General features: G+C 43.1%; 1 long non-coding RNA gene across 1 annotated transcript; it reads left to right on the forward strand.

The window, feature by feature from the left end:
- Positions 1-3,416: 3,416 nt before the first annotated feature.
- LOC107209956 lies at positions 3,417-5,917 on the forward strand. Its single transcript, XR_004499041.1, has 5 exons — positions 3,417-3,581; positions 3,885-4,023; positions 4,536-4,679; positions 5,317-5,580; positions 5,838-5,917. It is a non-coding gene; the product is annotated as an uncharacterized LOC107209956 (long non-coding RNA).
- The last annotated feature ends 204 nt before the right edge of the window (positions 5,918-6,121 follow it).

Consider the following 6,121-nt stretch of genomic DNA (forward strand, 5'->3'; position numbering starts at 1 on the left):
GCAAACAATGGCAGCTAATGGTAATTAACAGCTAAGTGAACACATTTTTCCCCTTAAAAATCTGTTGTTGGTGTCAGTGGGACTTTCCTGACTGCAGATGTCGAGGGGAAACATGGATCTAAAGCAGGAAAGGATTATCAGAGCATCACTTTTAGGAGGAGAGGGGAAGTCCAAGGAGAGGAATAAAAATTAAAAAGAAGGATATAAGGAAAAATGTGCAGTATCCTGGCTCATGTTTCTAGATCTTTCCTCTGCCTATCAGAATAAAATTCCTTTATGGAATGAATATATCAAGATGTATGTTTAACCTGTGGTTTCCACGTGTTGTCAGGGCAATTCTGCTCCAAAACGCAGCCCCTTACAGCTGTTCCAGGGTGAAAACTGTGTCCTGAAACCATTCCAGGGTCTCTGGACATGCAGCTGCCACAGCCAAGGCCACAGCAGCACAGGACTGTTCCAGGGTATCACAATAACCTGGAATAAATCTGGCTTGGTAGCCAGAACAGCTCCCTGCAAAAACCTGTTCCCAGCTGTGATGGTATAAACATTTTATTCAACGCAGTTCCAGCATCCTTTACATTGTTAATACAAAGGTGTGTTTTCCTGCTGGAATAGGAGAAAACATTCTGAGCAATAGCTCAGGTGTTATTTTCAATAATATTCTGGGACATGATAAAGAATAACAGATATTTGTGGTTTAACCTGCCTGCTTGAGGCAAATTGCCTGGCTCCACTCTCTGCTTTCCTGCCTGTTTCTGAGCAGCTCCATTTGAAACAGCCATTTTTGGAGTATATTCATTTATCCAGCGTGTGTGGGTGCTCAGCTCTGCAGTCCCCACAAGTGGAAGGTGTTTTCAGGCACAGATTGTCCTGTGTAACATGCCAGGAGACAAAAATTCAGCTGTCAAAGGTTCAATATTCCTCATTCAGCCACAGAGAATTCTCTCTGTCCTCTCCCCATCTTCAGGAATGCTCATTCCTTGGAATAATTCTTTGTCCCAGTCATGAAGGATGTGAAGAAGAGGATTTAGGGTTAAGTAAAGCTGTTTTTTCCAGAAAGATTCACTCTGGGGTCTTCTGGGTTCAGCTGGAAGTTAAATTTGTCTGGCATTAGCATAAAATCCAAATACCCCATCCTGAGCAAGGAGTTCAATATTCAGGGAGAAGACCATGGTTAAAGGACATTAATCATTAACCATTATTCAGAGACAGTTTGTATCAGGCTGCAGGAATTATAAAAAATACAAATTAAGGCTGGAAAAGTCAGCTGAGTTTAAAATCACCTCCCTTCCCAGCCTATATTTTATGTAGGATTAAGGATTGGGTTATTTCAGTTTTTTAGGGCTGCACTCATTCCTGGGCCACTGGATGAATAAAGATGTCTGTTATTTTTATAGCAGGCTGTTGAAAATACAAATTTATTTATAATGCAGATAATGGTTGAAAGCATGTAATACTTTTAAAATTATTTTAGACATTAAATTTTAGCTTCCCAGTCTAAAAATGTAGACTATAATTTTTAAACATTTAAGGTATTCCATGGTTACAAGGAATGTTTCTGGAGCACTATTTACTATTTTCTTTTTTCAACTTAATTTCTTGTTTTTTGGGAGGTTGGGAGTTTTTGTTCCTATTTTGTTGTTGTTTTGTGGTTTTGTTTTGTATTTTTTTTAGGAAATCTGTCTTTGATGTTTATGGTACCTTGGAGGTAATTATTAAGATTAAGCACCTGGCTTCTACAAATTGTTATCTCCATTCACATCCAACTAAATCAGAATTGCAGCGTATAAGAGAAGTCTTTCTAGAATTCTCTTAAAATGCTGGGATATTTGTGCACTCCAGTTCTTCATGCTCTCATTTTTTGTCTTGGTTTCCGTGGACTGCTTTTAAATTAATAAACAGGCTTTCAAGGCTCATGGTAGGTCCTAGATAAGGTGTAAAAATTATGCTAAAATATGCGGCGATAATTGGGTGTCAATTTAAGAACATGTTTCCCATTGAACAGGTGCCTGTTGTTTGCTGTGTTCCCGAGGTTATTGGTAATTCACTGTTAACAGCTTCCCAGGGGGCTCCACGCAGTTCATTTCACACTTGGACCTTGCAGTATTTGCAACAATTCTCAGAGTTCAGAGATGTCCAGGGGACTTTGGCAGGGACAGCCAAGCAAAATGTTAATAAGGAAAACAGAGCAGGAGCCCGAGCCAGGATTCAGCTGCTGCCAGACTCCATCAGTGCTGCACAGCGCTGACACTGAAAAAAAGAATCCTTTCATCTCTCCCAGCCCTAAACCAAAGGGTATTTTATTTATTTATTAACAGAGAAATAACAGAATGAAATGCAAGGGAGGGACTGGAAGCAGGCACTGCGTTAGGCCAGCGACACTTCTCTTGAATGAGGGCCTGTGAATGGGTTTTGCTCCTCACCACAGCTAAAAACCGCAGTGCTCCCACGTCAGAGCAGAGTGTGCCATCCTGCAGAATGATTTACAGCTCTGCAAACTGGGGGAAGAGCTCCAGCATCAAAGCTGAGCTGGTTTTACTGTCTTGTGCTCTGGTGTAAATGCTCCAGCTGTATAAATGTGCTCAGGTGTAAAGTGAGACTCAAAAGGATTCCCAAAACTAAAGCCAGTCAAGCTTCAGGTGCTGAGAACATCTTTAGTGCAGGTGGGAGCAGCAAATATTAAAGTTGTGTTATGTAATGAAAGACTGACCTCCACAGGGCAGAAATCAGAGCTGGCTGCTTTGTGAGGTTCCCACCAAACCGCACAACAAGGCTCAGACTTCCAGCAGGAGCACCAGCACCAAACTCTAGTTTGGCTTTTAGCCTGAAACCCATTCTGGGTTTGGGTGTAAACAAGTGTTCTTAGTAAATCTCTGCTATTTACCTCTCTGTGAGATGTCCATGTTATCAGAAATGAGGGGCAAATTTCACTGTCTTGACTCCTGCTTCTAAACAGGAAAACTACTGGATTGAAGGCTTAAAAATGCAAACAAACAAACAAAAATGCTAGCAGACTCCTTCAGTGGTGTTTTCCTTAGAAAGATAGCATTCTTCTTTCATTTCAGCTATGAGAAATGCAAATTCCTTCCCCTGAAGATCTGGTTTATACCTGGAGAATGTCTTCTGGCTCACAGGAAATTGGGCACCTCTTAACAACGGTTCATGGCACAGCAGGCTTTGGGAAAAACCAACTTACAGGGATCTCCTAAAGGTAAAAATGCTCCATGGCTGAGGAGCTGAGCAGGCTGAGGGTTCTGTTGTCAAATCGAGGTAATTTCAAATGTTATTTGTTAAAAGGAATGATGCAGAGTGCCAAGAGAGGGTCTGTGCAGAAACAAAGGGAAAGGTGTTTTATGGGGTAAGTAGATTAATCTATCATCTTTTATCTTTTATCCCGACTGTGTGAAAACCCACAGAAAAAAAAATTCCCATTTCACTCCCCTCTATGTCCTTTGAAACTGAAACCAAAAAACAGAACCTTCTCAAAGCCCTCAAGAAGAAGGAAATCCATCTGCCAGGCCAATCAAGATGACTGGTACAAATCCATGCTGCCAACTATTCCCACGTCCACCTCTTTAAAGGTATTAGAATTGCCTCAATTCCCATATTAATTAGTCTGTACTATAATTTAATTGCATGTTATTTTTTTTCCCAATGAATCGAGGTTTTAATGAGCATTCACTGTTTAATAAGCAATTAAAAATAGCCTATTATTTAGTGTGTGTGTGTAATAATGAAGCTCATCACCTTAACAGCTTATATTTTTATGTATATTTATTTTATTACTTTGATTTGAACAATGAATCTAGTACACCTAATTATTTATCTCTGTTTTAAATGAGCTATACCTTCACTTAACCACTCACAATGCCTCACTTATTTAGCTTAAACAGGAAGAAGAGCTGCAGTGGCAAGAGGACTTTGCCTGAAATTGAAGGAGGAGCTGAGGAAAACAAGGCTTGGATTGCATCCCCTGAAGGCCAGAAGAGATGTGACCACAGCACCCATTTACTTTTGCTTCAGGTACTGGGAGAACCAGAAGAGGGAAGAACCCAGTGGCAGAAAAAGGGAATTTGGAGTGTGAGGAAGGGCTGAGCTCCCCAGGTGTGAGGGAAGGCAGACACTGTAGATTTATCGCAGAACTGGTGAAAGAGAGAGCCCTGGTGGCTCTTCCTCAAGGTGCCAAGGACAGGAGCGATGGCAGGACATCAGTGCACAGAAACCAGAGCTGAGACAGAGGGGGAAAACTCCAGCCAAAGGGTAAAAACCTCCCACAAGCAATGTTGTTCCATTTCCTGGGTGTCTAATCACCCTGTACCAGTGCTGACTGGCACAAGCTGGGAATCTGGGAGGGCTCCAGCTCTCTGCTCAAGTTCTGGGATGAGGTGTTCCTGCACTGTGGCTCTTTGCTGTCACACCTCTGCCCTTGCAAAATCTCCACCTGGTGTGGTTTGAGCAGGCCTGAGGGTACAGAGGGCTTCTCAGCACAAAGGATTCCTCTCCAGAGCCATTTCTGCTTTGATTTCTCCATGCAGGATCCAAGGCCAAGCCGTTTCCACGTGGATGAACGCAGTTTCTGGCATTTGTCACAGTGGCAGAACTTGCCAGGCACTGTGACTGGGCTCTCCAGCACCAGGGTGGATCTAACATGATGCAGTCGATGGTCACAGCTTGTACATGTGAGTTTAATGGCACAAAAAGTTTAAATCTTTCCTTCAGACACTCTTGTAACAACGTTTTTTCTAATTACTGCAATATATGGTTTCTCCTGTGCTTTATCTACGGACTCTGTCACATTCCCTGTGATCTCCACATGAATTACACATCCCTCATGTTGTTCTTTTTCTTTTCAGCAATCAAGGATATGAAAGGCTGGGAATCTGTTAATTGGGGCCCCTGTTCTCTGGAGGTTTTGCTGGTTTAGCTCAGTATGAAGCATGATGCCAATTAAGTTACCTTGGAGATGCAGGAAAAAAATTTAGTGCGTGTATTAGCTCATGATGACTTAAAACCAAAGGAAGTGCTTTATAGTTATATTATTATTCTATCAGCTGGGGGAGGAGTCGTTCAGCTCTTAGGCTTTTAGGGTTTTAGTGATTCCAGTGGGAACCAGGTGCATAAATCCCACCAAAGGCTATTTCCCTTGGTGCCAGCCGAGCCAATACTGCACACTGCAACCCCATGGCAGGTTATAATTGCTGCTTTCAATTATATGACACACTTAATTACAGCTGTCCAGCTATGCTTTGCTTTCTGAGTTTTCAGCATCCCTGGCAGTAATCAAAGAGTCTTTTGACTTTTTCTTGTTTTGGGCAGCCTGTCTTGGGAAGTGCATCCAGGCACAGAGCAGGTGGGGATATCCCACAGCTGGACACGGAGCAGTAAGCTGGGAATGAGAGGAGTGAGCTGTGCTGCCACAGACACCGGGCTGGGCTGGATCACTCCCTGCAGCAGCCACGGGAGCAGCAAAAGGTCAGCAGGCACTGGCAGGAGGATGAGCAGAGTCCGGCTAAAGGCGAGGAGGTTCAGCCTCCCAAAAGCGTCGCAGCAGGAGCAGTGACCCTTGCTTTGTTTCTGCAGGTAAGAAGCTTGTGCTGAAGGCAGAGGGATTGTTCTGATTTACTGCTGCTGGAGAAAAACCATAACTGTGCTGAACTGTGTAAAGTTACCAACTAACAGCAGTCTGCAGTCCAGACAGGGAGGTGTGAGATGAGACACGGGAAGGTTGAAAGGGCAACACAAAACTTCCCCCAGCTAAAAACCATTCAGCATTCTGTCTCTGTTAATGCCTCATTGCTTATGATTTAACTTTGTGCTCTTTCAAACCTTCTCTCAAGGTACAAGGCACAGCATTAGCTTAGGACAGCGATCTCAGCTGAGACCAAAGGAGGTGACACGTGTTTGCTGTGGCTTTCAGGTAATGAATGACCTTTTGCTCAATTACACCACAAGCTTCATGTAGGCCTTTCATCCTCTACTTATTATGGACCACATGAAAAAACCCCTTTAGATTCAAAGCCTGATAAAGCATCAGCAATAGGCAGGAGCTGGAGGTGGGTCTCGGTGACAGAAAGCTGCTGGGGCTTGTACTCAAAATGTTTCCTTTAACTGCTGCCCTCCC

Source organism: Parus major, chromosome 11 (genome assembly GCF_001522545.3).
Source record: "Parus major isolate Abel chromosome 11, Parus_major1.1, whole genome shotgun sequence".
Lineage (NCBI taxonomy): Eukaryota > Metazoa > Chordata > Aves > Passeriformes > Paridae > Parus > Parus major.